General features: G+C 38.8%; 1 protein-coding gene across 2 annotated transcripts in view; it reads left to right on the forward strand.

Annotated features, from left to right (window-relative positions):
- The window catches only part of LOC124167746 (protein doublesex-like), a 296,228-nt gene that overhangs the window by 153,292 nt on the left and 122,023 nt on the right, over window positions 1–20,913 (forward strand). The gene's annotated exons all lie outside the window — the stretch shown is intronic.

The following is a 20,913-nucleotide window of genomic DNA, read 5'->3' on the forward strand; positions in this document are numbered from 1 at the left end:
TAGTACCAGTACTTGTGAAAGTAGGAGTTGGTATGTACGGCACCGTGGAAATAGGGTATTGCAAAATGGAAAGCTGATATGTGTAGCGGGGGGGGAGGGGGGCGTGGTACAAAAAAGTTTGGGAACCCCTGCTCTAGATACAGGGTGCGTTCCGAAATTAATGCAATTGAATTTCTTGCACCACACCTATTAGTCAAAAGTGAGATCAAAATACTTGGAGATGGTGGGGTCAACGTCATGCTTTGCATCAAAATATATTTCACTGCTCTCCAACCTGTGAAAGCGGTAGCACTTCAGTTAATGTAAACCTCTGCACGTCACCTGTGTCACGAAAAAATGGAATCCACAATCAAGCTAAGCTTAAATATCGTGCAAAACTGACGAAATCTCTTGAGGAGTCATAAATAATGACTTTTGAGGCTTGCGTGGACTCTGTGCTGTCCTACGTACAAGTTTTGAGGTGGTTATAGGCCTTGAAGAAGAGCCTGGAAGAGGTAAATCCCCAGAATGGCAAGAATGAGCAAATCAAAAATTAATCAGTCCTCATTGTCTTTTTAGACAGCAAAGGAATGGTCTATAAGGAATTTATTTCTCAAGGATAGACAGTTAATTCCGCCGACTACATGTACGTGCTGGAAAGATTACGAAAAGTGTCAACAGAAATAGAGAAGATATCTCCGCTGCCCGGCAAATCCATTTCGACAAAGCGCCTTGCCACAATGCCCTTTAAGTCCGCGAGTTCTTTGGAAAACAAGGTTCAATCGCTACCCCAACTCTCCATAGTTCTGAAGTCGCCCCAGCAGACTTCTTTTTGTTACCTCAGATTAAGGCAGCCCTGATTTGCCCATTTTTCGCAAGGAGTTTGTAAATATTTGGAGGCGCTGTATTCGAGTTTTATGCGTGGTCAGAATTCCGCCATCTTGGTTTGGCAATTTTCGGACTTATTCTCCAACAGTGTACGTATACAATCAAGTATTCCATTCCATATATCGCCCCTGATGTATAAAATGAAAATGCGACAATTACCTCTTGATTGTCGTCGGAGTTTTCCGATCGTTCGTCATACTACTTTGCATATTAAACTGTCCATGTAGTCATATCGTGGTGTTAATATATCATCGTGAACATACTTTCGCACTACTTTTATTATTGCGACCGGTCCGATATCGTAAGATTTCCATTGGCTGTAATCTTATTAATTACCAGTAGAAGTGCAGGGGAATGGATATTTTACACTTTTAAAATGTTATTTTCGGCTAAGCTAGTTGCAAAGCGGAACCGTGGTGAATGAAAATAATTTTTCCTCGGGAAAAGATATTCGAGGCATGTTTCCATGAAGCCTTCCCGTAATGACAGTAAAAAAGGTGTACTGTGTTCGTTTGCGATGGTTTATTTTAACGTGACAACGGTCATGACCGAATATTTCACCACATAGCTAGCATTGACTCTTATGGGATGATCAATGTTTTGGTCAAAGTAGGCGTGGCTGTCCTACTCAAGCACCCCCATTCTTGTCACACTGCGCTCAACGCTCGGAACCGGTGGTGCCCCCTCCAGTATTTGTACAGCCTCCTTGATTTTTCGCCCTTAGAAGAGAGACATCAGTCGTGACGAGGACCTTGAGAGAGATCCCCGAAGAGGCCTTTCTCGGTGCGTACCGGTCATGTCAGAGTCGCTGGAAAAGTATATAGAAGCCCAAGAGAAGTACTTTGAAGAATTTAAAATGAATATGTAAATATATTCTATTTATTTCTTTTCTTAAATAATTACATTTCTTTCGCAACGCGCCATGTATTTATAGTTCAAGATAAAAACGTTAATCTTTTATTAATATTTACTGTGATGTAAATTGACAGAAAAATGTTTTTCACCTTGAGCCCGTTTATCATGGGATGCAAAGTCAATTTACCGCGACTTCTTCTAAATTTTGACTGTAATTAAATACCCGAACTAAGACTCAACAGCGCAGCAAAATTGCCTAACCCGGCAAAATGGCGGCACACAGGTATATAGTAAATTACTGAAGGCTAAGTTATACACAGGAAGTCTTTGGGGGCTTCAATTCCACCTCTGATTTTTTTTCTTGCGGTGACTAACCACGATACATCTACCGTTGAGACCATCATCAATGGTGACCGAGGGGCACTATATGTTTCGATATAGTTACATTTCATAAAGTCTGCCAAATATCTAGGATGAATTTAGCCTTCAGCATCAAGCAAACTTAATGTGTAGCTGATTTAAAACTTTTGATTCTCCAATGCTTGTGAATTAACAATTAAATATAACCTGCATACCACCCAAGCTCCCCCCGGCGCTAACGGACTACCTACCTGCGTGGTACTACCTGGTAAGGAGTAGTCTTTCTTCAGCCATCTCCTCTGGATCATGGACACGAAAGGCGGATCTAACAAGCGTTGAGTCTCCATTGTCGGCAATGTTATTACCGGCGCGGTTAAAGAACCATTTCAGCCAAGTTAAAATCATTCCCGACCTTGTTTGGGCCCTGCGCTTCCCGTCTCCATAAAATAGCTCTAAAGATGAGTTACGCGTTACCCTGTTGATTACCGTATCTCTCTCTTTCTCTCCGCTTGAAGATGATTGCTAAGGCCATAATTATTTTCTTTTCTGATTGGATCGTTTCGGGCCACATGAATGAGTTTTCCCCGAATTGTTTTTTTTAATAATTTATTTTCATTCCTAATAGTTCAATCCGTCGCCTGTCTAGGAAGCGATGATTTTCTCGCTTTGAGGCGTGGAAGAATCATTTTTCCGGGAAACCGTCGCCCTTCAACGCTCCAGGATTGTGTGGTCGACCGCACATTTTATTTCCTGAGACCCTCCCGAGGGGAACAACGTGGTCACGGCGGAAATAGAGCTGACCTTCTGTTACGAACCCAATAAGTGCGTCTTATTCCTTCCATCTTGGATGGGCCGCTGGAAATACGTTTGCTTATCCTTGCTGTGGAAAGTGCATGCTAATAACATAGGCTGAGATACGCAATTTAAACTTAATTTTTTTCGAAAATATATGTATAAACATTGTTTCTTTTTTTTCCCTTTTTTACTTAATTTTTAGTATTCGCGGCGTTTTATGCGATTTCTTCCACAGCTTAGGATGGTATTCGCTATGGAAAGCGCATTCTAACAAGGCACCGTGCGTTGGGATACTCAATTGCAAGGGCACTTTAATTTTCGCGTATGTAAATAATCGTGGTTTCTTTTTTTTGCTTTTTTAAGTAATTTCTAGTATCCACGACGACATTTAAGGTATCCACTATTTTGGATGGTGTTTGGAACTTACCACCTAATTTAAGTACTTCAAGTACCGAAAAATGAAGTGAATATTTGCATGCACGAAACTCGTGGAGCCCAAACGATTACTGGTTAGTAATCGACTCTGTAGGGTGGAGAAAATTTAGCAAGGAGTTTACTTTCGACCCGGGACGAAGCTTTACTTCCAGGAACGATACGAAATCAATCGAAACTCCGCTGCTCATAGTTAAGTTTCGGTCCCAAACGTTGAGTTGAGGGGTATAAGAGAGAATAGTTTCGACCCATTGCGTTTGATATACGTGTAGAAAGGTTAAAAAATTGAGCTTAAAAATCGAATGGCCATTTTGTGTACACCGTTCTCCTGTTTGTGGTAAAAATATGAGTGCCTCATGTATCAAATGGCGGTAGGCCTAAGACGGTAGGCGGTAGACCTCTGCCCAATTCAACAATACTTCGTACTCGGTGTGTGGGTCAAAACTAAACTGTTCGGAGGTGAAGCACGTGGTCCCTCCGGTACGAAGCATTAGCTACGTTTCGTTTCGTCCCAGAGTTTTACTTTAGTTTCGACCCGAAGTAGTTTTGACTCCGATTTCGTTGCGACCCTGAGCTCCCCAGGTTTAAATCCATTTCGTTTCGCGTCTACCTTTCGCTCCTGGGAACGAAACCATTGAAAGTTTACTAGTTTTGACTTTCGTTTAGTTTCCCTTGCCATCCCTACGTTGAATGCTTTGCCTGCCGTAGATTGCGATGTAACCAAGGCACCCGTCAATAGGGCAAGCTCGTGGCCAAACAGAGCGCTTGCTTCATAATTTCTGTAGTTTAAAAATGGTGCGCTTTCAACTAAAATATCTTTAATAATTTTGTTTCCTACTGGCATCATCTATCCAGGGCTAAAATTTTAGAGACACAATTCATTGGAGATTGGTGACCCTTTGTGCATAGCGTTAGGGTACGGAACGAGGGAACCCGGGTTCAAAGCCCGGGGGAAGCCTTCGGATTTGCTTAACAAAACTCCTCGAGGTATGAGATGGTCCAGAGAATAGAACGAATTCCCATATCCGCATTTAGTGGTATCACGCGACTCTCTCTTATTCTAGGGTGAGCTCTATCCTCACAAATCCCAACCAATTTTCTGAATGGGTACTAAGTTAGTGAGTGATGTAGGCAACCCGGCACAAGGATAAGGGAATCGGGATTGAATTAAATTCTTTCAATTACAACCTAATCTCCGAGCCGTGCTGGGTATTGTAATCATAGCTCGCGTTATTCTATTGGCGATTTTGGCTACCAAGTTTCGATGAGAAAAGATTAACGATACTGTCCGACGTCGATATTGAATATACCTACAGTGGATTCCGGTTAATTGGGACATCGGGACTTGTCCACTTTGACCCAATTAAGCGGCTGCCCCAGTTAGGCGAACTCTCTTGTATATGGGCATAAAAAACTTGTAAATGATAGAAAGAAGACTAAAGAATGTTTATAATTCAACAAAAGTTTATCAAACTGTTAATTTAATCAATAAATCAGCGAGTTTAGTTAATTTACTATCATTTTTAAGAATTATAACATTTTTGTTAAAAATATTTTTCACAGCTTCGGGCGACGCTGAATGAATGTATTTTACTAAGTCCTATTATACAAAAGTCCTATCCTCTTGCGGATAGTATAACAACAAGAACTTTCAAAATAGGGCAAGAATAGGAAATTTTGTGAAAAATAAGAGTAAATCAAAGGAGGGGAAAAAATAGTATTCTGAAAACTAAAAATTTTAATTTCGTCGCAAGTATAGAGTCAATGTCACCAACTCAATAAAGTGGCATGCTGTCTCAATTAAACAGAGAATACTCTGGGACTATTGGGTTCTGTTCTTCAAGATCTGCCCCAATTAAGCGGCTGCCCCAAGTAACCGGTGGACCCATTAAACGGAATCTACTGTATTTCAGCTACGCTGAGAATTCAATTTCTTTCAGAATACCTGCTGACATTCCCTCCCTCGAGTAAATCCTAGATATTGTCCATCTGGTCATCTCGAAGAATAACTCACATATTTCGCTCCCATTTGAATACATATGAAATTGTGCTACTTTGATTTTTTTTCCTAGTTCTTATATTTCGGATGAGATTTGAGCCTTGGAACATTAATTACTGGGGTCACTTAAAACAGTTTTTGCTTCTCATTATGCAATAATTCATCATCATCACTGGTAAACAATCTTAAGATTAGTTTGATGCAGCTTTCCTCTCAATTCTCCTATCAGCTAATAAGATTCAAACAGTTGTGGTAATTTTCCACTCCGTTGCATTCACTCAACCGGTTCCAACGTTTAATCGGTATAAACTGGTTGATTGCATCAAATAGCGCGGAAAATTACTACAGCTGTTTGTTTCTTATTACAAAGAATTTCCACGAAGAGAACTTGTCAACAACCGTTCTGATCCTATCAGTTAATCTAGTCACACCTACAAATTTCTTCTCTTTCGCATACTCATTTATCTGTGACATATATTTCGTTCAAGATCTTATATATCCCTTCTCGTCATCTACTTGTCCCTCAACGATTGTCTTCGTCAGGCCGTCATCAGTGACGTAGCCAGGAATTTCGTTGAAGGGAGTGTCCAAAACGAGGGGGAATTTTTTTTGAAGAACAGGGTACTAAGTAATGGGTTTTAAACTAATTTTAACACTTTTCATAATAAAAAAATCTTCATTTGTAAAAAAATGTAAATTCATGAATTTTCAATATTTTGTTTTCTTTAAGGAGGGAAAATAATCGTGTTTTTATATTTCGCGGGGGTCCGGACCCCCGGGCTTCCCCCTGACTACGCCACTGGTCATCTTGACTCAAGATGTGTCCTTTAAGATTATTCCGTCTCCTTGTTAAGGTTTTCATGAGGACTCTTCATAGGACCAGTAGCAGTCAAGGGGGGGTGCAAGAGGTATCTTGACCTGCCTTTACTTTTGTAATAATGGCAAATAATTTAGTCTTATGCAAGGTTTAAGAAATTTTTATTTAAACTGTTAATACGCATTATACTATATTATTAAACTGTTAATACGTTGTTGCCAACTTATACATGGAGCATTTTGAAGAAGACGCCTTGGCCTCGAGCAAGCTTCGACCATCTTGCTGGATTAGATATGTCGACGACACTTTTGTCATATGGCCACATGGAAAAGACACGCTAAAAGAATTCGCCGATCATCTAAACAGCATCCACCCATCCATCCAATTCACCATGGAGATAGAGATGAATGGAGAACTACCCTTTTTAGACGTACTGGTGCAGAGAGGCATGAACGGATCGCTGAGACACGCGGTGTACAGAAAAGCAACACACACGGACCGTTACCTCCACGCGCACTCCCACCATCATCCTCAACAGAAAGCATCGGTCATGAAAACACTCCTTCATAGGGCCAGAGTGGTTTCTGACGATGTCGCTCTGAAGAAAGAAGAGGATCGCGTGAAAGAAACCTTCAGACAGAATGGATATTCGGAAGCCTTCATCCATCGCCAGGCAAGAATTCCGAATAAACGCCTACCTGAAGATTGCGCGGAGAGAAAAGAGAAAAACAAGCCAGTGGCCTATGCCACCATCCCATACGTCGCTGGAACGTCTGAGAGAATTTCGCGTGTGCTGAGAAAAGCCGGCATCGTGACGCGCCACAGAGCATTAAAGAAGATGAGCGACTTGTTTCCATCTGCCAAGGACCGACTACATCCCCTCAACGTGGAAGGCGTTTATAAAATCCCTTGCTCATGCGGGAAATCTTACGTCGGGCAGACAGGGCGCTCCGTGACTTCTCGTCTCAAAGAACACAGCCGGGCGATATTACATCGTGACACGGAGAAATCGGCGATAGCGGAACATGCCTACTCAGAAGATGGACATCGAATTTTAATCGACGAGACGCAGGTATTAGCCCAAGAAAAATTTTATCATCGACGACTAATTCGGGAGGCTATTGAAATTGAAAAATGCCCCCAAAATTTCAACAGAGTGGACGGCGTTAAACTCAGCCAGACGTGGAAAACGATTTTCCGAAAGAGAAGACGACAAATATGTTACCAGCAAGGTTATTCGCTAGACAAGAAGAGTCCGCTCGTCGCTCAAGGACAGGGGTGAGAGTTCTGCTGACGTCAACTCCGCCCCCCTCCCCCCACTACTCCGGTGGATGGGGGAGGTGGACGAGTATATTAATTGACCACCGAATTCCGTAATTTCATTCATCGCCCGATGATGCGTCCTGCAACGGTCGCGAAAGCTCGCACGACAAAGCGCAACACGCAGCTGCACCCGGAAGCCATTATCAACGATGCCCCTCGCTGCGAAAACCTACGTTCAAAACTGTTAATACGCATGTACAAGACAATGTAATCTTATGATACGAAAAAGTTACAATTGTGGTTCTACAATGTTAGACAATGCGGGCGGCCCCGCAAGAGAACCCGTTTTGTATCCGCCACTGCTTAGGACTTCGTCATCAATAACTCGGTCGAATGGATTCAATCCTTATCATCGAATTTTGCCTGCTATCTTATTTAGAATGTATGGGAGACGGACAATTTTGAGATCCAGTTTTGAGTTCAGTTATGTACATCGATTGTCAACACCCTGTTTTGAACTCATTGCCATTGACTGTTGGTTGCCGAACGCTGCGCAAAGATTTGCCTGCAGCCAGCCTGAAAGCAGACCGGAACATGGGGGACTTAGGTTTTTGTGGGAAAAACAATTTGTTATATGGAGTGGGGCTGATGCTAACTTTGTGGACGCAACATTCATAACCAGTCCATCTTAGAACACTGGAGCACTTGGAGGATTACAATTTCAAATTTTCCACGGTCACAGCACGTTATTTTATCGTAAAAGGCACGTTTCAGCTTTTTTGACCCGTGTATGGATATATGCCTGTGGAATCAATATGGTTTCATGGGACAGAAGGGTCCTATTAACACATTATGGTCCGCTCACGTAAAAGTACGTGTTTCCACATCCAGCGGTAGCGGTCTGATCACGTATTTTTACGTTTTTTGCATGGCGATAAGTGATTACCCTCTATGTAATTATTTTAGACTATTTGTACCCAGTTTTTGTTCCTGAAAAAAAAATAAAAAATATGTTAATAACAAAAATGTGAATTTAAAAATTTGCATAAGTGCTTGAGTTGTGTGAGTTTATTAGCATACTCGCAGCTTCCCCGCAGACATTTTAAAAGCGATAGGTCTCTAGGGCTAGCTGAATGTGAAGGGCGCCGGACCAAGAAGTGTTAAGATGATTCCAGTTTTATTTACAGAGAAATTTGAAAATCGGTGAAAATTTGAGGCGACTCAAAGACTAAAGAGAAAAAAATATTGTTTTGGTGTGGCACATTCATGCTTCTGAGCTTTCAAGGCTCGGGTAGTTCGGATTGGGTGAGAGACTATTGTGAGAAAAAAGTTATTTCCTTTGCGGTGCGGAAAAATGGTCATTTGGGAAGGAGGACGACATAATACTGGAGGCATTCGAGATGTGGGTGTGGAAAAGAGTGGAGTAGTTAAAATGGACAAGCAGTAGGAGGAACGGCGAAGTGCCGGACATAGTGGATGAAGAGAGAGGGCTTCTAGATAAGATACGGAGGACAAGGAAGCGAGTATTGGTCGGTGAGAGGATGTTGAAAACGATGTTAGGGGGTAGAATGTTGGGTAAACGAGGGAGAGGAAGGAAGAGAATAGGATTCATGGATAGAAAGAGAGGAATTCGGCCATATTGTGAATAGGGTAGTTTACTTCATCAAAGAAAACGAAATGCATTGATTGCAATTCCTTACCCACCATTACTGTATTCATAATATACAAATTATTTGGTTTTGGCAACGCTAAATTTTAACCTCATTTGAAAAAGGCCAGATTGGCGCCCATGTGATTCCACTCCACTTGACGTCACAGGGACCTAGTTTCTATACGAGTAGATATGAGTTTTACATCGTCTGAGATTACCAATGCATGTATGAGGCACAGAGCTCAGGGAAACATGTCTTAATAATCTACTATTAAAAATACCTAAGTTCGGAAAGTTTCCTTCGTTTGATAGGGTATTATTAATCCTTATTTAAGCCAAGCGCTACCTGCTAGCATGGTACTCAGCTACCTGCTAGCAGCCTGCGTCGTATCAGCGCTCAAGCCTCGCCCCAAGGTCACCTCACAAGGCGGCAGCGGGAACCAGAATGACGTCACACGTCGTTTTTCCCATCATTCCTACTTAGCCGTCGCGTTTTCGCGCGCTTAAAAATTTTCACTTTTTATTTAATCGCGAAAAATATATATCGTCATTTAAAAATCTAAGAGCGTGAAATGCGCACTCCAGGAGTAGTAATCATTCGATTTAGGCAATAAAAAAATAATAGGAAACCACCTTATTGAAGAGGGAAGTCCATGAAGGGAGGGGATACTACCAGAATACTTCTCAAATACACCATGAAAGCCTACTTTAATAGGTAGAATACTTTAATAATAAATTGAGCCGGCTTCCCATCCTGAGGTTTCGGGTTCAAATCCTGAAGGTGGTAGAGATATTTCAGACCTCCCGATTTCATGCTTGTGTGTTTCCTTGTGGGCTATCCAATCACAACGCTTAGTTCATCGGATCGGACGTTTGGGTCGTTGTCCCCTTGGTGCTTTTCGTTGAGATGAAGCTAATCTCTAAGCCGGATTTCTTTCCACCCTTCTTTCTTTATAGCGCAAATAACCTTAGCTGTCGGTCACCTCCACCAATTACCTTACCATAGTTTCAAAATTCAGCACATTAAGGCATGAAAATGGAACTTCTATCGATAATCGGCGGAAAAAATTGAGAGTGGAAATCAAATATTAATTTTTAACTCAGGCGATGTATATTACTTTAGCTTGAACAAAATCAGGCTTGATTGGGAGTATGAAATATTGTATCCGTTTACATTTGTTAGAATAAATATTAGATTGCTATACAGTATAACTTGGTTATGACGTGATATAACGTCGAAATTGTTGACGCTATAGTTGAGTGACATTATAAAAGGGTTATTTCACTAATTGATTGATACCCTTTTAACACAGGAGAAATAAAAAGTTTGGATTTTTTATGAAATGCATACATAAGTGCTTTTATGCAACGAATGCAGTATAATTTTTAAGCAAAGGAAAAGTACTTTATGTTACCTATTAAAAATTCAAAACTTTACCCAGTTTAGTGATTTTTACGAATGTTACTTTGTGGCTTGGAGTAGGATTTCGTTGTCATTATAAACGAGTTTTTGGAATCTATTGGCAATAAATCCGAGGTTTTATCTATGTTTAACTTTAAGTTTCACTTTAAGTTTGGCCGGACTTAGGAACGAATGTCGTTATATCCGTGTTGACGTTACCGAGGCCGTAAAAACCAAGTTACTATACATACACTTTTAAATGAAATATTATGATAAAACCTTTCGATATTACGTCGTGTTAATTTCAATCATTTATACCATTTTTTTCTTTCGTTTATCTCTATATTTAGAGGGTATACAAATGATTAATCTTATGTAGTTACGATCCCAAACTTCTGTTACTTCTGCTTTACAGTCATATTTTTTAAAATTTGGAAGTCCATCCTACTATTTATTATGCTACTTATATGATACATAGCCTAAAAACTTATGGTCACGCTGCATTTGATATGACTAGGTCATTAATATACGATCGGAAACAACAGCAGAAATTCAATCTGAGTATTTGACTTTTTACCGTTTACCGTAGTGATTAAATTATTATTTAATTTGATTTATAGGTGATTGATCTGTGATGTCGACCTAACATTGGAGACTAATGTTAATTCCATATTCCTTTTCTTTCCAGATGAATCAAATTTAAGAAGGCTTATTGTACATTTTCTTAATATAATATTTGGTATTTATTTCCAATTCACAGATAAAATCTATTTGCCAAATTATTTTAATATACATTCTTTTGGCGCGATGAAAATGCTGAAATACTTCTTACAATTTATCAAATAGCTTAAAATATTTTCACGCTCTCATTACTGTGGGCTTCAAATCGTTGAATTAAGTGTGGATCATAATTAGTTGATGAATAAAAAGTAACTATATCCGTCTTTAAACGCAGAGATTGACGTTCGCTTTTGAAGAGGCTTTTGCTTCATTTTCTGTGGTAATTAAGACGGCCGGTATCGTTTTACGAGCTCTCAAAAATGAGCCGCGTTTCAAAAGAAGGACCGAACGTGGTTGAAGATGGCGGGAAGACGTCCAAATGCCAAGCCCATATTTGACCTTGCAGATGCTCGTCGTAATAAGTACCGTTGAAAAAAAAACATGTATCCGATTTTTACGACCGTTCCTCTAATTTTTAACTGCTTATTACGAATCCTACTAAGGCTCTTTGAATAAAAAAAATCTCCCCAGTCCTTTTACGGGATTCGGTCCTCGGAAGAAACCCTTGAAAATGTCCTTCTCGTTGTCGTTTTACAGCCATTAAAACCCTCATACCATCTTCTAAAACCCCTATGGTCTACGCCCCCGCATTCAATTCGTGGTTTTAGTCACGCATAAGCCCAGTTCACCCTCGGAGAACCGCTGGCGAAGACGTTTTTCACAGTAGTTTTTTATTCTACTCCTCTAGGGGCCCCAAAGTCCCTCCTTCACGGAGATGACGGTTCACATAAATATATGTTACGATTTCAGCGTCGCGGAGTCGTAAATATAATTTTTAAGACCGGTCAAATCTTCGTCCTGCGAGAGGAAATGGCGTCTGAGCTTCGGTGGACGCTGTGGTTAAGCCTCTACATGATGAGCAGAAATGACCAATAGAAGGTGGCTCTATCCTTAGTGCCAACAGCCCCGTGTTCGAAAAGCGTGGGTATGATTCGCTTTTGTCTACATCTATATACTACCCCGCTAGCCGTCTCAATAGGAAAGTGGCGGGAGGTATTAAGGCCGTTTTACACGGGGCACGTCATTGCGTAATCTGTAAAATTCTCTCTATTCATTTGTTGCAGTTTTTCGTGAATCGCTCTACTTGTAATCCTCATCTACATGCTACCCCGCAAGCCACCTTAAAGGCGTGTGGCAGGGGGTGTTAGTACACCAGCCATTTACACATTAAAAGGAAATGCTCTCACGAAATTACGGCTAGCATTTATTAAGTCCTTTTGGTTCCGGAAAAAAACGAATTGCCATATCTATCCGTTCGGCAAAACATCTCTCTTAATTTATCGCTTCTGTCGGACCTGGAAATATAGTGGGGCTCTAATATTTTGTTCTCCGTGTTGCTCTTAAACATATCTATTCTCAATTGTTCAAGCAATCTAAGCCTATCGCGCAGCGTTCGAGTCTCCAGCGGCTCCCAGCCTAATTCGCTTAACAGCTGGGTAACGCTGTCTGTACGCCCGTTACAGTTTTGGACGAACTGTGCAGCCTTCCTCTATATTTTATATAGTTCAGGGATTAAGACTCTCTGCACCAGCTCCCATACACTCACTGCATATTCAACCTTTCTTTCACTTTCTCACCCGTAAATTTTCCCACAATACGCTTAACGAATACTAATTTCTTCAGGGCGATGCCGCAAATATTCCTTACGTGTGTTCCCCACGAAAGTTTTAAAGTGATCGTAACTCTTAGGTACTTTACTTCGTCTGTTGCCTTTATGTTATTAACATCCAACGCATAAACATGGTTATAGTTGGACGAACTCTGCAAAGAATGCACGAACATTGCATTTGCTCAGACTAAGTTCGAGTCCCCATTCTTGGCCCAACAAAGGAACGTTGTTTACATCCGATGATAGAATTTCATAGCCAGAGTCATCACTGATTTTGCGATAGATGACAGCATCGTCAGCAAGTAATCGTATTTTAATGCTAATTTGGGAGAATAGGTCATTAATGTATACATAGAACAAAAGGGGCGGATTACGCTTCCTTGTGGAACATTTGATGTCACTTAAACCTCATCAGAGCTAATTCCGTCAAGAACTACTTTTTGTTTACGATCATTCAGAAATTCGTGCATCCAGTTTATCACTGTTTCATTTAATCCGCATGACTGCAGTTTGTATAAAAGTTTGCTGTGAGGTACCGTGTCGAAAGTTTTCTTAAAATTCATAAATAATGCGTCCACTTGCTTTTTAGATTCACCAGATTTGAGAGCGTCGTGAAGAAAGAGCGCGAGCTTTGATCCACTTATTCGGAATCCCTGCTGACTGCCATGGAGGAAGTTGCAACTAAAAATAACTCACATTCGGGTGTGTGCCGCGTGTCGTAGTGGAGATTGGCCCGACGTTTCGCGACCGACTGCTGGTCACTTTTTCAAGGGAATAATGTTGGGATTGGTTTTTGCTGCCTTTTTATATATTTCAGGTGGGAGGGATGGGCGGAGGGTGTGAGGAATTAGGACTGGAGGGGGAAGATAACGAAATGCTGCGGATGACTGGGTTCCAAGTTTGCTGATTCTTAATCCGGTATCTCCATTGTAGTTGTTCTTGTTTTTCTTTATTTCTATGGCCTCGCGGATGAGTCGGGTTTTAAAATATTTTATCCTCGCGATGACTCTTGATGTTTCGAAGTCGATCGCATGTCCGGTGGCTTCGTGCTCCGCTACGGCTGACTTTGAAGGGTAACCCAGTCGAATGGCTCGCTTGTGTTCTTCTATCCGAGTTTTGACTGTTCGTCCAGTTTCTCCGATGTATTTCTTCTCGCACGATCGGCAGGGGATTTCGTATACTCCTTCCATTTGAAGTGGAGTCCTATCCTTGGCATTTCCTAGGAGGTGTCGTACTTGGGCGTTTGGTTTAAAAATGGCTTTAATGTCAAATTTCCGGAGGATGTTACCGATCTTATCCATCGTTCCTTTCACGTAGGGGAGGAAGGCTTTCTTTTGGTTGATGATGTCTTCTGCGTCTTGGGAATCGTTCCTGTTGTCCTTGTTGATAATATTTTTAAAATTGCGGGACATAGCTCCGTTGTCGTAGCCATTAAGACGTAGGATGGATTTCAGCTTAATAATTTCTGAAGATAGATTCTTCGGGTCACTCAGCCGGATCGAACGTTCAATTAGAGAGGTCATCACAGCGTTTAATTGAGCAGGGTGGTGATGAGACGATAGTTGCCTGGGTCATGTCTGTTTCCCTTTTTGAATATCGGTGTAACGCTAGCAATTTTCCAGTCTAGCGGAAACTTTCCCTCGGATGGTGACTTATTGAATATTATCTCTAAGGAAGTTATCTAATAGGTCTCGGCCTTCCTATGTACTCCATTTAGTTGACGGATTTATTCTTTCTGCTCCGGATACCATACGTATGAACTTACGCGTATTCATGGTGAGGCCTGACGAGTGCAACGTATAACCTATCTTTCACTCATTCATCCGAAAACCTAATTACAACATGCTTGACGAATCCTATCTTCTTCAATGCTCTGCCTCAAATATTTTTCACACACGTTTCTCACCACAGGATGGATCTCAACTCCCGAATATTTGGCTTCATCTATCGCAGTCATGTTAACTCATTTCCTAAAATATAAATTGGGATGATTGGGACATGCCCCATGCATTTGGTGAGATTTGGTTTCAGTCCCCACTTTTGGCTCCACGCGTGAACGTTTTTAGGTCCGATGACATCATTTCAAAGTCAGAGTCTTCACTAATTTTGCGATGAATCACGGCGTCGTATGTAATAAAAGCATTATCCTCGCGGTTTATTTGCGCGTCCACAAATTACGTCTAAAGGACACCAAAAATATGCTCAATATTTGGCAATGAAATTATTTTTAAAATCTTTTTTGCTTATGACCCATCGGAGGTTGAAAAAAAAACTGCCCTCGTGCTTAGCAAATTTCATATGGATGGTTTAAATAAGATTGTAAAACCATTATTTTAACTCGCCCGTTATTTTTAACAGGCATACTGACGAAAAAAACGCATCAAATTTAGATTACCGTGCCTTTATGACGAATTATTATTAAATATTTCTTTTAATATACGACCATGATAGTAAACCAAATGTTGCTAGCCTGGTAAGGTTTTTGTCACATTTAATACCCGTAAAATATATATATTTTCATTTTTTAGCGAATCATATTTTTTTAAGACCTAACACTTGATTTTTGATTTGGATACATGGTGATAATTTTCATCGTAAAAAATATAATGTGATTTATAACTCGTTTATTTCGCTACTAGTCAGGTTTTCAAACCAGTCAACCCGTCTTTCGCTGCGGATAAATTTTGCTTGAAGGTGGGCATGAATTTTAGTGCTTTTATTTCACTTCAAAGTCGTAAACATAACTCTTCGTCGTCAGGAAGTGTTTTACCTTTATCGTCATCTGTATCGTGGGACATATATTTTAATTTTATTTGATCCCTCATAGGACTTATATTATACGATAACTTTTACGACGATCCACGGATGATACTTTTTGCTCAAAAATTACGTCCATCGGAAATAAATTTATTCTCACATGCATCAGAAAAGTGATCTACTAACAAATCATGTTTTAAGCATTGTAATTTACCTTTTATCGCAAATGCTATATATTTTTACTTCTACTTAATATTCCCTCTATTAAGAATAGGAAATACTTGCCTGTGTGTTATGGAATTCTTTGAAAGTGAAGCATTCTTGAACGTCTGTTCCTAGAATTAATGTTTTATTTCGCATTGTGGTGATCGTGTTAATTTTTACGTAGTTTTCTTGTTTATCCAATCTCAGTGAAATCCAGTTACATTTAGTTTAGTTTTCTCTGGACAGCAACGCTACTTCATGATAGGAAAGTCATGCTATTCCATTGATATCTTTGTTCTCAGTGTCTTTTAGGTTTTACAATATTTTTTTACAGTCAGTTTCTTTAATGAATTTTTCTTTTCAATATTGTTTACCGTGAATTAATGACATTGATTCCATGCTAGTAATTAGTTAGGCTCGATATTAACTTGGGAACTTGATGAAAAGTCATGCTACTAACTTCCTACGCCGTTTTAATTTTAAGATTCTATAATGTTTATTATGCCTTTTAAATTTAGGCTTAGACACCTACTTACATATAGGCGTAATTTTCGTGCAATTCGCAAAAATAGATAGATATTTAAGGTAACATAAGGGATCTCTAATTTACATCCTGATATATTGGAATCAGTTCGCTCATTGATAATTTACTTTTTAATTGCCTTTAATTGAAATTTCATTATTTATTGAGGCATCCAATGATATATGTACCCTGTCTTGTGGTGACTTTGTTTTATTTACTAAATCGTTTCATTGCTTAATTGCATAATAATTCACTAAGCTGGCTGACTGCCTCGTGTTATTTTAGAGAATTTCTTTCGTTTCGATATTATATAATGATACATATGTAATGAAACATTAATGCATATTTATATAATTTTAGTAATGAGAAAGTTATAACTATGGTATAAATTATAATTTATGGATTCCAGCTTGTTTTCCAGAGATGTAATGATTAGGCAGGGGACTCTTGAGGATTTCCACACTATACTTGTGATAGCATTTCAATTTTTAAGCTCAAATACTTACTTGTAACTTGTTGAGCATTGTCTCTTGATATAAGAGCTAATTATATTCGCTAGAACTTTTTAAAAGACTCATTCATTCCTAAGCTTCAGCATTCGGGATGACTACATGCTTCACAACAGTCTGATAGTTAATCTGTTGATTGTCACCCTTTTCAGATTGATCAAAATACAGAGATATCTGTCCTTTTTATAGACGAAGTAACACTGTTCCTTCAACTAGTAAATTTAAATGATCTTGGTATCCCTCCTTGCTATGTTTACCCTACGATATTTTTTTGTGTTCGATAGCCATACCTGATTGAAATTTATAACAGCATAGAGTTTATTGTAATTGTATCTCAGAAGTAATTAATTAATAAATGGAAATATAGCTGTTACTGGAAAGTAATACAAAAACCTTTTAAAGTCGTTTAAATCAGTTGAAGTTTAAAAAAAAAGTTTTATTTTTTTTCTCCTTGTCGTTGAAAAGTTGGAATACTAATAATTTCCAAATATGTTGATGTTTTATCTTAAAGTTTGGTATATTCAGGAGAAAAACGGTTTTTAGAAAGAATAAAAATACTGGGATTTCGTCGCAAGTGGATGCTGTTTATACTAACTTATTTTTCAATCTTCTTTAAATCTCCAAATTTCTGCTCTGCTACTTCCTAGCTTCAAGCCATTTGTAAATATAAGCAGTGACGAGCGTGCTGCGCACGCACCCAGCGGGCTTCCCCCGCTCTTTTCAATGCAGGTCCACAGAGGGATAGGCGCGTTTCTAATTTTAAAATGTAGAAAAAAAGGCAGGGTCTTATGTACAAATTTAATTGGAATGTTCATGTACAAATTGAGGTCAGAGGACTTTGGACACAACATTGGAAGTAATTACACTATCCTCTTTTAAACGCACATGATGACTCATACTTACGTATCAACAGGAGACTTGAATGTGGAATCAGCAGCATTTTGATAAAAGTTATTTAAAGAATGCGAGATATTGTTGCAGATGAACAAATGTATAAGTTTGTGCGCCGTTAATGTCAGGAATATTTACCGTTTTTTTAAACTTATTTAAAAAGCCAATTTTAGGAAACAATAGCAATATTTAGGAAGTAAGATATGCCGTCGCATATTCTCTGATATATTCTGTGCATTTTGGTACCTCATTTGTAGAGTTTGGTTGCGTATAAGTTGAGAAAAAGGTATCTATACAGTAGAAATAATATAGAAGATTGATGCAGTAATGGAAAAGGAGATGTCACCAATGAGATAATAAAGTATATATGGTGGTTTTTGTGTTAAATATTGGTTTTTAAGGAAGCACAAACGTCAACGGATGACATTTTTAGTATCATATTCACATAATAGGTTAACTATAGCCAGGCTCGATGATGTATTTTTTTGCCTAATTAGCCTAATTTTGTAATGCCTGTATTCGTGGATTATAACATCCGCTACTTTGATTCGGCATTTATCGAGCAGCAGTGCTAATGAGCCCAAAGTCTCATTTCGTATCGGGTCAAATTCGATAGTCGTATCATTTGCACATCTATTCCGAGTCGGATTTCGGATTACTTGTATTTGAAGCCTTAAAGGCATATCAATTGTGGGTATATCATTCAACTTCGGACATGTAGGTGTTAAATATTTTTCCGCGTTTAGTCTTTGAAGATCCCTTTTAATAATTCATAGCACTGTCATGCACCTATGGAAAGTGATAGACCGACCCGCCGATCATGTGTGAAAATCATGTGCCTGTCGCTTAGTTTTGGCTGACCTTGACCCACATGTGTCTATGCTAAATTCCAAATTTAATAGCCGGGGCTTGATCTTGGGTGAGCTTTCTCCTTAAGTGATTTAGCAATCCTTGAGTATTCATCCTATTCGTGTACGAAGGAATTCTGTATTCCTGTGCAAGATTTTATATTTTCCTACAGATTTGCCGGGACAAGACGCAATGATAGTTTTTGTTTTCATGCTAGTCATTGTGAGTGCAAATTTTATTTCCATTTTATTTAATACCCGCGTAGTAGGAGAACCATTAGGGTTGAATAAAATCCATTATAAGAATCTAATTACCTATTTTTTCTATCATCATCATCATCATCATAAGTCAACACCTTTCATTGCTGGTTAATTATTTGTTCGTTTTTACATTGTTATTTTATATTGTCTAATTTATGTTATCGTAAAAATTTTCACTATAAATTGGCGTCACGGCTGTATGTGAAAAATTACCTAAATAGATAAATAAATTAGGATACTGGTCTGCTTCACTATCAGCTAACAATTCTATTATTACGTAAGTCTTTACGTAGACATACTCAATGACCTTCCCTATGCAATTAATTCTCGGTCTTCCTATTCCTTCTTTTCCATTTAATTGCCCTTCGACTAATATCTTCATCAAGTCACCATGTCTTTGCAGCCGATTAACAGTTAGGGTTATTAAAATACTTCACTTTTCTCGCATTCTTCTGAAGGTCATGCCGTAACTAAATGTACCAATCCACTTCATCTAAAACATTTCCCATTTATTATGCCAACAATAAGTTTTGATTGTTGGCTTTTATTTATCTTATAGTTACTGCGTACCCGCCTTGAGCAACCTCCTCTATATTTACTCCGAGGTTAAAAGTATGTGAGTGACAAGGAAATTCGTTAACGCATTTCCGCCCGGAAAACGTTTTGCTTGCGATTGCCAAGATATTTAGGTACTTGCTCTTTTATTCGTCATTTGTGTTCCAGTGAAATATCTGAATGGTGCATCAACTTGTTTCTTCAGAATGACCCGTTCCATATAGGAATAGAAAATTAAATTTATTATTCGGGGACAAGGTTGTCCCTTAGGAACATACATGATTATAAATATGATAGAGTCAAAAATATTACATAGAATATGAAGATATACATTAAACATCGATGTCATAGAATGAGACTGAACCCTTAGAGTGGCAACAGATCTTCTAGGTATATTACTAAAAATGACGAGGCATATTTGCTGATTTTGTATTAGGTAGAAAAAAAATTAGGTCTCAAAAACAATTAATGGCATATATTTTTAAAAATTTAGGAAATATAAATTATATGAGTGGATTGGAAGCCAAGGGGTACAAATGATTTCTTTTCTCTATACGGAGTTAGGTACAGAAATTAGGTATAGAAAGCAAACAAGATTAATTAGATACTTAGTAGTGTATTTGATTTTCCACTTGATGTCAGCACAGATCAGACTCACTCGTTTCCCTCGGCAACCAATTCTTGTGTATTTCCTCTAACAATTAACCTTACCTAACTCTGCTGAGAAAAAAATAACTTGGCTTCCAACCCATTCATATGTGGTTTCACCTTTGTAATGTATTATTTGACAAATTTTTGATGAAATCAGTTACCTATTTTTTTATAATTTAAAGGAAAATGTTTAATGTCAAAATAAAATTAATATTGACTATTGACTATAGTATTGCCTTGAATGATAAGTGAACTATTAGCATCTAATAGTGACATTCCAGAACACTTTTTGCGAAAGACAGGAGAAGCGCGATAGCGCTCCCCGGCACTATAAAGGTTAATATATGACAAAGAAATAACAAAAAATATATAATTACTAGCCAGACAAACGTATGAAAACACATGAAAAACATCTGATTTCGTTAACCGTGGCACAATATTCAGTTAACTTACAATATTTAATTCACCTGTAGCAATATTTCATTGTATTTCTTGTTTAATTGACTTTCATTTTTAGATTTTTTTACAGCCACTTTGGCAGCCACACACATATACAGCCATGCTCGGTGGTAACTAGGTTGGATCCTAATATTATTTAATTTCTACGAACGACCTTGATAGAAGAGACGAATTTTTGAGCAAGCATATTTTTGGATGAATGAAAGATAAAATAATGCCACTTCCTCCTTACTGTTATGATACTTGCATGTAATTTTCAGATGGTTGGCATCCATGTTAAAATTTCCGTTTCGCGCCCGTCTTCATCCATCAATACGCCTATTTTGACCGGTTTCATAAATAAGCTAATTGCCGGCTTAAGTTTTTGCGAGCTTCAAAAACATATTTGCTGCGATTCGATAGCAAAAAAGACTGCTGGTTTTCTT

Source organism: Ischnura elegans, chromosome 11 (assembly GCF_921293095.1).
Source record: "Ischnura elegans chromosome 11, ioIscEleg1.1, whole genome shotgun sequence".
NCBI lineage: Eukaryota > Metazoa > Arthropoda > Insecta > Odonata > Coenagrionidae > Ischnura > Ischnura elegans.